Source organism: Cricetulus griseus (assembly GCF_003668045.3).
Source record: "Cricetulus griseus strain 17A/GY chromosome 1 unlocalized genomic scaffold, alternate assembly CriGri-PICRH-1.0 chr1_0, whole genome shotgun sequence".
Lineage (NCBI taxonomy): Eukaryota > Metazoa > Chordata > Mammalia > Rodentia > Cricetidae > Cricetulus > Cricetulus griseus.
Window position 1 is genome coordinate 144497289 of NW_023276806.1, and position 12722 is coordinate 144510010.

The window sequence follows — 12722 nt, forward strand, 5'->3', positions numbered from 1 at the left end:
GATGAATAATGCTGTTTCAGCCAATGGACAGGCAGCATGTAGCCAGGCAGTAAGTATAGGTGGGGCTACCAGACAAGGAGAATTCTAGGAAGAGGAAGGCAGAGAGGATCCACCAGGGAGATGGCATGTAGCTACCAGGAAGATAGGACACCTGGCATTCTTCAGTAAGCCAAGACCACGTGGAAATACTTAGGTTAATAGAAATGGGTTAATAATTAAGAGAGAGCTAGCCAATAAGAAGCCCGAGACTAAACAGTGTTGGGACCAAGTGGAACAGAAACTTCCATCTTCAGTTTTCTTTTGGAAAATACATGCCTTAGGGCAAAAGAACTCTTCTATGTAGAATATCCTGAATTATCAAAGGAAAAGAAAGTGCGGAGTCAGCTAAAACTTGCCCTTGGTTTGTTTCAACTCCCCTCTCATCCCTTCTTAAATGTACATATACTGTCTTCTATATGACAGGAAGCATGATGATAAGATAGATCAATGCATACATACATACATAGATTCATATTTGTATACATATCTATGAATATCATGTTAATTTAAGTTATTAATTTAGACATAATTTCAGATTTTTGTCACAGTATCTATACAAAGAACTGTCAAATATCCTTCATATCCTCATAGCTTTTTTTTCTCAAATTCTAAAAGTTTATTGTCACTTTCTATCAGAGATGATGCTCCACTCTTTACATGCCATTGTGTATTTTCATAATAACAAGGACCTCTTTAAACTAACCACAATGGAAGAAACCAGGAAATAAACATCAATGCAAAAACTAACATTTAATCTACATGTCAGACTCAAACTTTGCCAAATGTCCCGATAATGTTTGTTTTAGCAAAACAAAATCCTGGCTCAGATATCATCTTTGATTTTTGTTTAGCTAATTTCTCAGACTTTGTCTTTTCTAACAGTCATGTTGGGAGTGTGTGTGTGTGGGGGGGGTGGAAACAGGGGTACAAGGTGTACATTTTGTAGACTGTCCCTTAATTTGTTTGTCAGACATTTCTTCTCGAGTAGATTTGGGATCTGGCTTTTGGCAGGAACACCACAGAAGCATTGTAATCTTCTCAGTGCTCATGATGCCAATCTATCCCATGTTCCCACTTTTAGCGTATGAGATGGGTGGCAGGCAGTGGATAAAAACCAGGATGTAGCCTGTGAATACAGTAAGGGAGATATGCATGCATCTCACTGCTTTGGTTTCTTCCTCATACTCCCTTGGTTCCCCTCTTGTGCTCTGACATCACTTTGCCTCAAGTAGATGGAGTACCTCTTGCATTTTACATGGAGTCTTCTTTGACAGAACTTGGAATGCCTGGCAATCAGACCCGATATTGAACACCATGGTAACAGAACTACAAAGGAATGGATAGCCCAGAGATGTCACCTATATCAAAGTCCTTGATGAACAAAGAATGGAATGCTGAAACCTGTCATGAAAGCATTTAGCCTATGAAGTTTCCACTCACACTTTCTTCTGTGTTCATTTGGCATGCACTGTTCCTTCTGCTTTGCCTAGAGTAGTGGTTCTCAGCCTTCCTAATATCTCATGTTGTGGTGACAACCCCAACCATAAATTTATTTTCATTGCTACTTCATAACTATAATTTTGTTACTGTTATAAATTGTAATATAAATACCTGATATGCAGATGGTCTTGGGGATCCCTGTAAAAGGGTCATTTGACCCCCAAAGGGGTCTCAACCCACAAGTTGAGAACTGCTGGTCTAGAGAGAGTAGCCTGTCCTTTCCTAGGGGCCCTGCACCTACCTCCAGTGAGGTAAAGAATAGTGTCAGTTGTTTGAACAGAGGACAAAAATATGGGGATAGATCTTGATAGTAATAAATCAAGGAGGGCAGGACATAAAAGTAGACAACATTATTATTGACAACATGGGTTTTGTGATGAGGGAAGGACACCTGAGTCCACTTTAGTAACAGTTGGGAAGGGTACCAGAAGCACAGATGGGATGAAGGGAACATGACAGTGCCTCCACTTAAGGAAACTGTCTAAAGGCTAAAAGAAATTAGAATTATGGAAAAAATAAAATATAAGGTCTAAGACCCACAGCCTAACTGTATTTCTCCTAAGAGCCCAGAGGACATATTAATCCCTTTGGGTACCATTGGCTTCTTTGGGATATTCAATGGTGGCTGTCTACTGCACTTGACAGTAAGAGGTGCTGCTGTGGAACTGGACTTCTTAATACAATGAATCAATAAGCATCCAAAATAGCAGAGGCCAGATGGCATCCCTTGACAGACAGAAAGTGGACATAATTACAATAATGAGCTGTAAGGCCAGAGTAACAACCAGAGTGCCTCGCCCACAGGCTTCTGAGATAATGATGAACAGACCAGTGTGCCTTGGGGAAAGATAAATGAGCATCCATCCACTGGAGTGCTATCTGACCTACATGTGTAACTTAAAAGGCAGACAGCTGGTGGGCAGAAGGCCCAATGCTAGCTGTCTGCATTGCATCCCCTTACCCACTACACAGTTAAGCAAGCTCTAGCCCAGAACTCATGTGGTGGAGAAGCTGAGTACAGATCTCACAGTTCTAGCACAAACACATATCCTGTGTATTCTTCCAACAGTTCCCCAAAGGACATGTATCTATTTATAGAGGTAGCTCACTGAGAAAAGGGAAACACACAGATATTTCAAGGTTTGTTGGGTTCAGGGTCTGAGCTGACATCATACTGGGAAAATGGAAGCTGCCGTAATAGCCTCCAAGGAGAGAGGAAATTCATGGAGCCCAGGTGGCCCAGGTTCACTTCACAGTGGTCCAGGAGAGACAGAGATTCATCCTGAATTTATACTCCTAAATGCCAAGTTGAAATGTATATGTAGCAACTAGCAGAATTCTTTTATTGGTTTCTCTATTGTGTAGCAAAGAGGGGGGAGAACAAACAAAACAATGGAAAGTGCATAGCATTTCGGGGTAAAACAGCAAACCAGAATGACAACAGCCCAAGAGGAAACAGACATTTGTAGCTCTGTGAAAGACTTACAGCATGGAGATTTGTTGGTATCCATCACATTCTTGTTCCAGTCCCTATTTATCCTGTATGGCCACTGCAAAAAGCAAGCTCCATCAGAGAAAATCATGGTTGGCTACTGGAAAGGTAACCTAAGAGCACCTCTAATTCCTGCTGCTGTGCTGGGTGTGGTCCACTTTACAATAAAATAACAGTCTAGCCTTTGGTTGCCTGGCATGATGTTAATGCCCTAGGGAATAGGTTCTTCCCAGGCCTGCCAATAACAAGGGACAAGAGCTGCCTTTCATGTGGAAGGGAGAGCAGTAAGTATGCAGTCCATTGCCACAGAAGCAGGTTAATGTTCTCTGTCACAATTTAAATAGTGCATGGGACTTCAAGCAACTTGAAATTTTGTAGATTATCTTGTGACAATGCCATGATGCTAACTGAGATTCTCAGTGCAACCACTCTGAATGATAACTATAAATGGTTAGATGCAACAACCATTATTCAGTAAGGCGAATTGTTCCATACCCTTACACAAAGGGCTACCTAGTCAGGGAGTGGTAATGGGGGTTATAAAAACCAAGCCTTGAGTCAAAGCAGGACCAAAGGCTGTTCTCATACCTCTATTACTACTGGACTCATTGCTTTGCTGACTCTGTCACCCACCACCTTGAAGGCCCTACGGTAGACTAGTGAAGGCTACAATCAGATTGAATAATACATACTGTGGAACAAACCAGGCACTTCATATCATTTTGTATCCATAGTTACCAGTTGAGCCAAGATGACACATGCTCACTGCAGTAGGTATCTTTTGTTTCCTACCCTAAGGCTTCTTCTTTATGCAGACGTAAAAGTGTAAGAGCTTAGACAAAGAGTACAAAATTATCCCTTTCTCTTTGAGCAAATCCTTCTAAATTCTGGATCCTGTGAATTGATCCATTGCCTGGAACTGTGAATGTGTTCTATAATGCACTGCGCATTTATTTCATTTCCTTTTTACTGGTTTTTACTCGTTCTTCCATCCCCAATTCTTGTTCCCTGCAATCATGTCACAAAGCAAGGAAGCCCCTGTTTTTTCTTTCTAGGGAACCCTAGAAAAGGTAGCAAAGTCAGGTGGATGTTCTATATGGTTTTTCAAAGGCAACAACACTTGAGTTAGGCCTTAAAGTTTCAAGAAGTTGGCCAGGTAGGCAAGAGGGAAGTGTGTTCCGGGTAGAAGCAATAACATGAACAAAGGCTAGGAGAAGCCTTGGTGAGATCAGAGAATTGCAAACATTCCACAGTGGAAGGAGCATCATTAACCATGTGTTGAGATGTCAGGAGACACTAAAGGAAGTTAGCAGGATCAGATGCAGAGACTATGCATACGATGTCATTAGGGACTCTCTTGCACGTAACAATAATTATTTTTGTCATAGTCTACACTTTGTCCTGCGACTGAAGGGATGAGAACCAGCTCTCTTTCCAGCATGGAGACATTGTGAGGTGAATTTGATCTCTGCTGATTGAAAGTTCACACTGCTGACTTCTATCTGACCCATTTACTTTTCCTTTCCAGTCTTTCTGGGAAGAGCTCAGTTTTGTTTGTCCTTACTGACCACATGGCTTTGTGCAGGAACACTATGTGTCCCCCAGAGGATACCATGAGCTAGGGACAAGTAATCTTTTCCAGTCAGTATCCAGATTAGTAAATATTTTGGTTTTGTGAGCCCCATGGTTTCCCAGTGTTGCTATTAAACTCTGCTACTGCAGTGTGAAAGCATCCTTTAAGAACACCTATGCTTTGTCTATGGACACTGAACTCTGCATTTTTTTAATCACTTTCCTGTGTCACAGCACATTGCAGTGGTACCTCTAAGGTGCTTATGGATATAAAAATCTATGGAGGCTCAAGTAAAATGGCATAGTGTCTGCATGTAACCTATACACACCCTCCAATAAGCTTTGCCATCTCTAAATCGCTGGTAATGCCCAATACAATGTATATTCTGCATAAGTAGTTCTACATTGTTGCTTAAGAAATGGCAAGACAGGTGTGTACATGTTCAATACAGATGTAATTATTCCTTGTTAAATATTCTCAATCCTGGGTATGATGACTCCACAGATGTAGAACCCAAAGACATGGGCCAGTGTGGTGGTGCATGCCTTTAATCCCAGCATTCAGGAGGCAGAGGCAGAGGCAGGTGGATCTCTGTGGGTTTGAGGCCAGCCTGGTCTTCAAAGGGAGTTCCAGGACAGCCAGAACAACATAGAGAAACTGTCTCAACAAACAAAAACCCAAACTAAACAAAAGGTGTGAAGGTTGACTATTTCCTGTTACGATAAATCTTTCCGCCAAAAGCTGCCGAGCCCCACTGCCACATGTGCGCTTTATGTCAGTGGTCCGCCCGAGTTAGGGCCCAAATGAATACACAGAAACTTGTATTAGGTACAAAGCTACTTGGCCAATGACTAGGATTTCTCATCTGTTAGCTCAGTCTTAATTATCATAAACATATATATTTTATAAGACTTATCTTATCGGACGCCTTATTGGCATCCCTCCTTGCCGGTGGATCACATTGTGCTGCTGGAGGAGCAGGGGGAAAAAAGGGACCCTTCCTGTTTCTCCTTTGCTTAAATATGAGTCTCCTTGCTATGTCACTTCCTGTCTGGATCACCACTTCTCTACTACATTTCCCATAATCCTCTTTGACTCCTAGTCCTGTCTAACTTGCTGTTTCATTGACCAAACAGAACTTTATTAAACAATCAATAAGATAAACATACACAGAAGTACTTCCCCCATCAATTTCCCATTCTCTCCCTCATTTAGAAATGCAATACCTCAGGCCGGAGAGATAATTCAGTAGTTGTGAGCACTGGCTGCTCTTCCAGAGCACCTGGTTTCAGTTCCCAGCTCCCACATACAACCATCCAAACCTCCAGTTGCAGGGAATTCTTCGGGCCTCTCAGGATCAGGTATGCATTCAGTGCACTTACATATATATGTGGGCAAAACACATAAAAAACAAAAATTAGGAAGTCTTTAAAAAATACAATAGCCATAGTTCATGGGCTGTGCAAAACCACCCAGCAGGACAGATGTAGCCCATAAACCCGCCTGCTAATCTCTTGTACATTCAATATGGCTTCATTTCTTTTGCCAGAGACTGGTTTAGCATATATACCTGTATTTAAATCTTTTGCAATGAGATTTGCAAGTGCTCCTTGGCTCAAAAGAGAGGCATATGAAGAGGAACAGTCTTTTTTATTGCCTATATATGCTGCTGTGTGATGAATAATACCTACAGCTGCTATGCTGAGGACATGAAATTTCTCACTTTTATCTGAGAATAGCAAAGCAGAGAAAGGGATGTGACAGACTCTTCATGACAGCACTGAGCTCTTGAACTAACCTGAAAATTACTTGGATCGTCAAATGTCATCAGATTGCTGAACTTCACTGACCCTAGATTTTTTGGACAATAAAGATTCTTACTATGTAAGCCATCTTAGGGGCTGGAGAGATGGCTCAGTGGTTAAAAGCACTGACTGCTCTTCCAGAGGACCTGGGTTCAATTCCCATCACCCATATGGCAGCTCACACTTGTCTGTAACTCAAACTCCAGTGGATTTCACACCTCACACAGATATATATGCAGGCAAAACACCTGTGCACATAAAATAAAGATAGATAAACCACCTTAATCAAGTTTTCTGTTGCTTAGAGCCAATACTTTTCTATTGATAAATTATGTAAAATGTCTGAAGCGATACTATATAAATCATTATAAACACCGACTTTGAAAAGCATCTTAGAATGAATAAAAGTGTGGCATATTTTACACAGTTAAAATATCATATTTTCAGGATACATATGCAGAAATATACATATATATACATATATATATGTATATATATATATATATATATGTATTTCTCAGTCTGAGAAAAGTGTGGAGCAATTTCATCATTGCGTTAACACCAAAGGGTAGTTACACAAACCTAGATGGTGCAGTTTTACACAAGAAGGCTTTGTGGTATAGCTTATTACACCTAGGATCACAATGAAGAAGATGTGAGATTACACTACTCAGACGGAATTCGGCAATCAAGCGCAGCATACGGGAGATGCATGAGACACTGATGGTGTCACTTGGCATGCTGTTTCACTATAATCCTGTTCCTTACAAGTGTTATGAGTATATTCTATGGAGTTGGAAAGATATCTCAATGGTTAAGAGCCCACACCACTCTTCCAGAAGACCCGAGTTGGGTTCTCAGCACCCATGTTGGGCAGCTCACAACCACCTGTAATTCCAGCTCTAGACCATCCACTGCCTGGTGCACACATGCACTTTTAAAAACAAAATGAGTCTGTTCTTTTTTTTAAGAGTACATTATAAAATAACAGTATGGTGTGATACAGTTACATGATAATCTCTTAGCACTGCTCAGTATTAAACACATAATCCATACCAGCATCATCACCCATGCTAGTTACACAGTGCATCACAACTACACAATGGCTACAATGCCACTCAACTACAGAAAATTTTTGGCTACCTTATGATCTAATGAAACCACTGTTATATGTATGGCTCCTCATTGACCAAAGCCTCTTTATGTGTTTAGAAAGACCATGATCAACTGTGATAAACTCTGGAAACTGTTGCTGGATAAGGAGGGAGGCAGAGAGACGTAAGCTTATTTGTTTTCTTATTAAAAAAGTTAAAGTATATGCAATCTTTCTAAACTTTAAAAATTGGCCAGTCTGGTCTACAAAGCAAGTTCCAGAGCAGCCAGATCTGTTACACAGAGAAACCCTGTCTCAAAAAAAACAAAAACCCAAAAACCAAACCAAAAGAAAAAAAATGGTTTACTGGAGCTGAGAGATGACTTATTGGTTAAGAGCACTTACTGCTCTTCCAGAGGACAGAGTTCAGTTCTCAGCACCCACCTTAGGTGGCTAACATCTGCCTGTCACTCTTTGTTCCCTCTTCTGGCCACTCTGGTTATCTGTACACACGTGGTATATACTCACTCAGACACATAAGAAAATAGAATATTTTAAGATGATTTATTAGAAAAAGAACAAGTTTACAAAAAAATAGCAGGAAGAATTGTTGACATGGATGGGTATTTTGAAGTGGATCCTGTGGGAATCTAGGGGTTAATTAACTTAGAGACATGATCTCATTATGTAGTTGATGCCAGCCTTGAACTCTTCCTCTTTCTGCCTCCTTTCCTGAGGGCTGGGATTACAGACATGTACCACCATGCCTGGTTTTATTTTATTCTCTTAATATGGTACCTTAGCCATTCTACTTGCTTTGTGAGTGTAGCTTGAGAGGATATAATCCAGCACAGGAAAGGGGATACTAGATGATACAGTCACAATACTTAAGCTTCTCCTACCTCCCTGGGAGGCAGAATATCTACTGTGATTTTTTTTCTTTTTTTGTTTTTTTGAGACAGGGTTTCTCTGTGTAGCTTTGGAGCCTATCCTGGCACTAGCTCTGGAGATCAGGCTGGCTTCGAACTCACAGAGATATGCTGCCTCTGCCTCCCGAGTGCTGGGATTAAAGGCGTGTGTCACCAACGCCTGGCTTGTGAATATCTAATGGAAAGCCATTGGGCATTGTATTGGCACTTCTCATGTGAGTGAATATTTAGAAATGGGGTAAAAAGAGTTTTTACTGATAACAGCCTGGAAGTTTTTATTAAGGCTAAGCTTATTTTGGAATGAAGATAAAACTAGTCTTGGTGGTGATGGCCTATAATCTTGGACAACTGGCAGACTGAGGTCAGGGGATTGCAGGTTGCATATTCAAGGCTAGCCTGGGCTACAGAATGGGTTTGAGGCTAACCTGGGCAACTTAGTAAGATCTTGTCTCAAAAATGTTTTAAGAAATGAAAACTTTTAAGGAGAATATAAAGAGGGCAGAGGGAGACAAAAGACTCACAGAATGAGGAATTTAAGATAGAAAGAGGAGGACTGAAGAGATGGCTCAGCCGTGAAAAGCACTAGTTGTTCTTCTGAGGAACTTGGGTTCAATTCCCAGCACCCATGTGGCAGCTCACAACTGTCTGTAACTCCAGTTCCAGGGAATCTGATACCCTCACACAGACATACATGCAGGCAAAACACCAATGCAGATAAAATAAATAAATAAATAAATAAGTAAATCTTAAAAAAAAAAAAAAAAGGAAAAAGGAAGAGAAAACTTTTCTGAGAGTAAAACTCACAGAAAACCAAAAGTTGATGGTTGGAACCTCTGACTTTTTAATATAGAAGATGACTTTAGATAATTCTTCTGATCATTAGATCCACAAGCATGAAAGAGCACTTCTCTCAAGCCTTGTAGGGGAAGCTGTAGCCACGCCTACTTAGGGGCTGGCTACAGGTTCCCCTACAAAGCCTCTTTATTTTGTCATATAGTTGACAAAACAAGGTGAGAATCAAGTGAATGATAGAAATTATACTGTTAATTAGCTGCCAACCAGAGCCAGTTTCTTGTAATAGTCTTTTTTTTTTTTTATCATAGTTGCTGAGGCTTATTTATCTGAAGACAACAGGATGGGTGACTTCCCAAAGTTCTTTCCAGGTTAAGTGCATTAGTCAAGAACTGATACTATAATAGATCATGGGGAAGGGTTAAAACGGCTCAGCAGATAAAGGGACCTGAGTTTGATCCCTGGAACCCACATGAATATCCTCAATTTTGGGGGGAAAAATCCAAAAATAATGTCTCTTTGTATTTTTCATTTTGGAGGGAAGGGGGTTGAGACAGAGTTTCTTTGTGTAGCCCTGGCTGTCCTGAAACTCACTCTGTAGACCAGGCTGCCTCAAACTCACAGAGATCCACCTGCCTCTGCCTCCCAGTGCTGAGATTAAAGGTGTGTGCCACCACTGCCTGGCCATTTTTCATTTTCTTATAATATTAGAAAAGATTGCAGGAAAGGCTTTGAGTTAGGGACACACACTACAGTGTTGACTCTGATGAAAGTAGAGGCTCGGGGTATACTCACTGAGATTGGGGAGAAAGTGGCTGTCTGGGGATATTTCTCTACGGAAAGGACATAAAAGTGTCACCTAGGTGGGGTGCATAATTCTCAGGACCCAGGCTTTCTAACCAGCCTGTAATTTGATTTCCTGACCGACTTTTCCTCTAGCCACATCATTTCCTTGATGTACAAAGAAGCAAACAGAAAATCAAATTCTTAATCTTCAAGCAGAAACTAAGAGTAGAAACCAAATTTGATACAGAGCAAAGAATGTTTTAAAAAATTGCCATATTATGTTGCAGAACAATACAAGCTATCTAAGCCCAAGTAATGTGCAAGGAGTTGGCATGGCAACTGCAAACACATCACAGCCAAAGAACTTAAGTATTGTCCTCAGGTCAGAGAATTTAAGATGTCAGAATTGGGTCTGAACCCAGGTAGTCTGGTTAGCCTGGAAAACCTGGATAGAAACATACTGATTTTTTGTTTGTTTGTTTGTTTTGTTTTTTTGAGACAGGGTTTCTCTGTGTAGCTTTGGAGCCTATCCTGGCACTCACTCTGGAGACCAGACTGGCCTCAAACTCACAGAGATCCGCCTGCCTCTGCCTCCAGAGTGCTGGGATTAAAGGCGTGTGCCACCGATGCCTGGCAGAAACATACTGATTTATTAAATTACCTCCTAGCTTCCACACGTCTTTGATCCCACCACTTAGGAGGCAGAGGCAGGCCAATCTCTGTGAGTCCAAGGACAGCCTGGTCTACAAAGCAAGTTCCAAACCAGTCAGGACTACACTGTGAGACCCTGCCTAAAATAAAAGATTCCTGCTTCCAAATTCCAGTTTACTGGAATTGTGTATTTATTTATTCAGTGTTGTTGAAGAGTGAAAGAATGCCGGGCGGTGGTGTCACACGCCTTTAATCCCAGCGCTTGGGAGGCAGAGGCAGGTGGATCTCTGTGAGTTCGAGACCAGTCTGGTCTACAAGAGCTAATTCCAGGACAGCCTCCAAAGCCACACAGAAATCCTGTTTTGAAAAGCAAAAACAAAACAAAATCTATTTAGCTAAGTAGTCAATCAATGAAGTGAAAACAACCTGCAGAATGGAAGAAAACATTTGCAACATACATATGGGGCCAATATCCAAAATAGGCACTGAATTCCTACAACTCAATGGAGAAACCCAGTAAAAATGGGCCAAGGATGAAGCATTCTTCTAAAGATGGGCAAATGGCCAATAGTTTTATGAAAGATGCCCCAAATTGCTAATTATTAGGGATTTTCAAATGAAAACTACAATGAGCCATTACACACTTGTTAGGATGAACATATCAAAAAAAAAAAAAAATCAAAAAGCAGCTGGGGATAGTAGCACTTGCCTGTAATCCCAGTCCTTGAGAGGTGGACAAAAGAAGATCATGGGTCTAAGGTGGTACTCAGTTAAATAGTGAATTTGAGGCCAACCTTGGCTACAAGGGACTCTCAAAAACAAAAACAAAAACCAACTAACCAACAACAACAAAACTCAACTGTAAGTGGGTAATGTAAGTAATCAGCATGGAAAGCTTCTCAAAAAACTAAAAATAAAACTACCCAATGACCCAGTTCTACCATCCTCAGCCTATACTCAACAGGCTGTGTATCATACCATAGCCATTTGCACATCCGTATTTATTGCTACTCAATTCGCAACAGCAGAGGGATGGAGACAGCTTAAATATACAAAACAGATGAGTGGATAATGGAAACATGGTATTTATACACAATGGAATTTGAATGTAGTCATTAAAAAATCAAAATTATGAAAATTGCAGGAAAATGGGTGGAACTGGAAAATATTTTAAAGGAAATCTAAGAGCAGAAAGACAGATAACGTATGCTCTCTCCCATATGTGGGTCCCACAACAGCTTCTCATTGTTAAATACGAATATGTAGGTGGGAGTAAGTGTGGGTAGATGACAGGAAACTAGAAGATGACTGAAGATGGAAAAAAGGAGGCTTTAAGAGAGGGCATAGAAGAAGCAATAGAACACATGGGATAAGAAAATGGAAGGAAGACTACAGGAGCTGAAGGGTACATCAGGGAAGCAGGAACAAGGAGACGGAAGAGGACGAGATGGGAGGGAAATTTAGTATGAAAATGCCAGGAGAAAACCTACCACTCTTAATATATACTTAATATATAAAGGAAACTCTAAAAACTAAAAACCAACCAACTTGCCAGATACAGAGACCTAAAAAAAAGTAACTGGTGTTTCCAAGGATGTGGAGAAATGGGAAGGAACCCTTGTGGTGATGGCTGTTCTTGGTTGTTGACTTGATTACACCTGGAACTAATGAAAATCCAAGTGGTTGGGCACACCTGTGAGAGATTTTTTTTTTTTAAATTACATCATTTGACATGAGAAGACCCACTTTTAATCTGGATCTTTTGAGGAGGGAAGCTCCACCTTTAATGTGGGCCACACCTTCTGCGGGTAGCCTAAATGGCATGGAAGAAGGAAGCTTGCTCTCTTTTGTTGCCTCCTTGCCCTCACTCTTGCTGGCAAGACCATTCCCTCACTGACATTACAACCTACTTCTTCGGAATTCGGGCAGGCACTGAAGATCAGTTGAGACATCCAGCCTCATAGGATGAACAACTACCGGATTCTTGGACCTTCCATTGGTAGACAGTCATTGTTGGACTATCCCAATTACAGCCTGTAAGCCATTTATAAATCCCATATTC

General features: G+C 40.9%; 1 long non-coding RNA gene across 1 annotated transcript in view; it reads right to left on the reverse strand.

Moving 5' to 3' along the window:
- LOC103162226 overlaps positions 1-6878 on the reverse strand; it is a 48540-nt gene extending 41662 nt beyond the window's left edge. Inside the window, exons 1-2 of the long non-coding RNA XR_003480520.2 lie at positions 5831-6878; positions 3026-3089 (exon numbers count right to left, since the gene is read on the reverse strand). This is a non-coding gene — a long non-coding RNA (uncharacterized LOC103162226). The remainder of the gene's footprint in view (positions 1-3025; positions 3090-5830) is intronic.
- Between the last annotated feature and the right edge of the window lie 5844 nt (positions 6879-12722).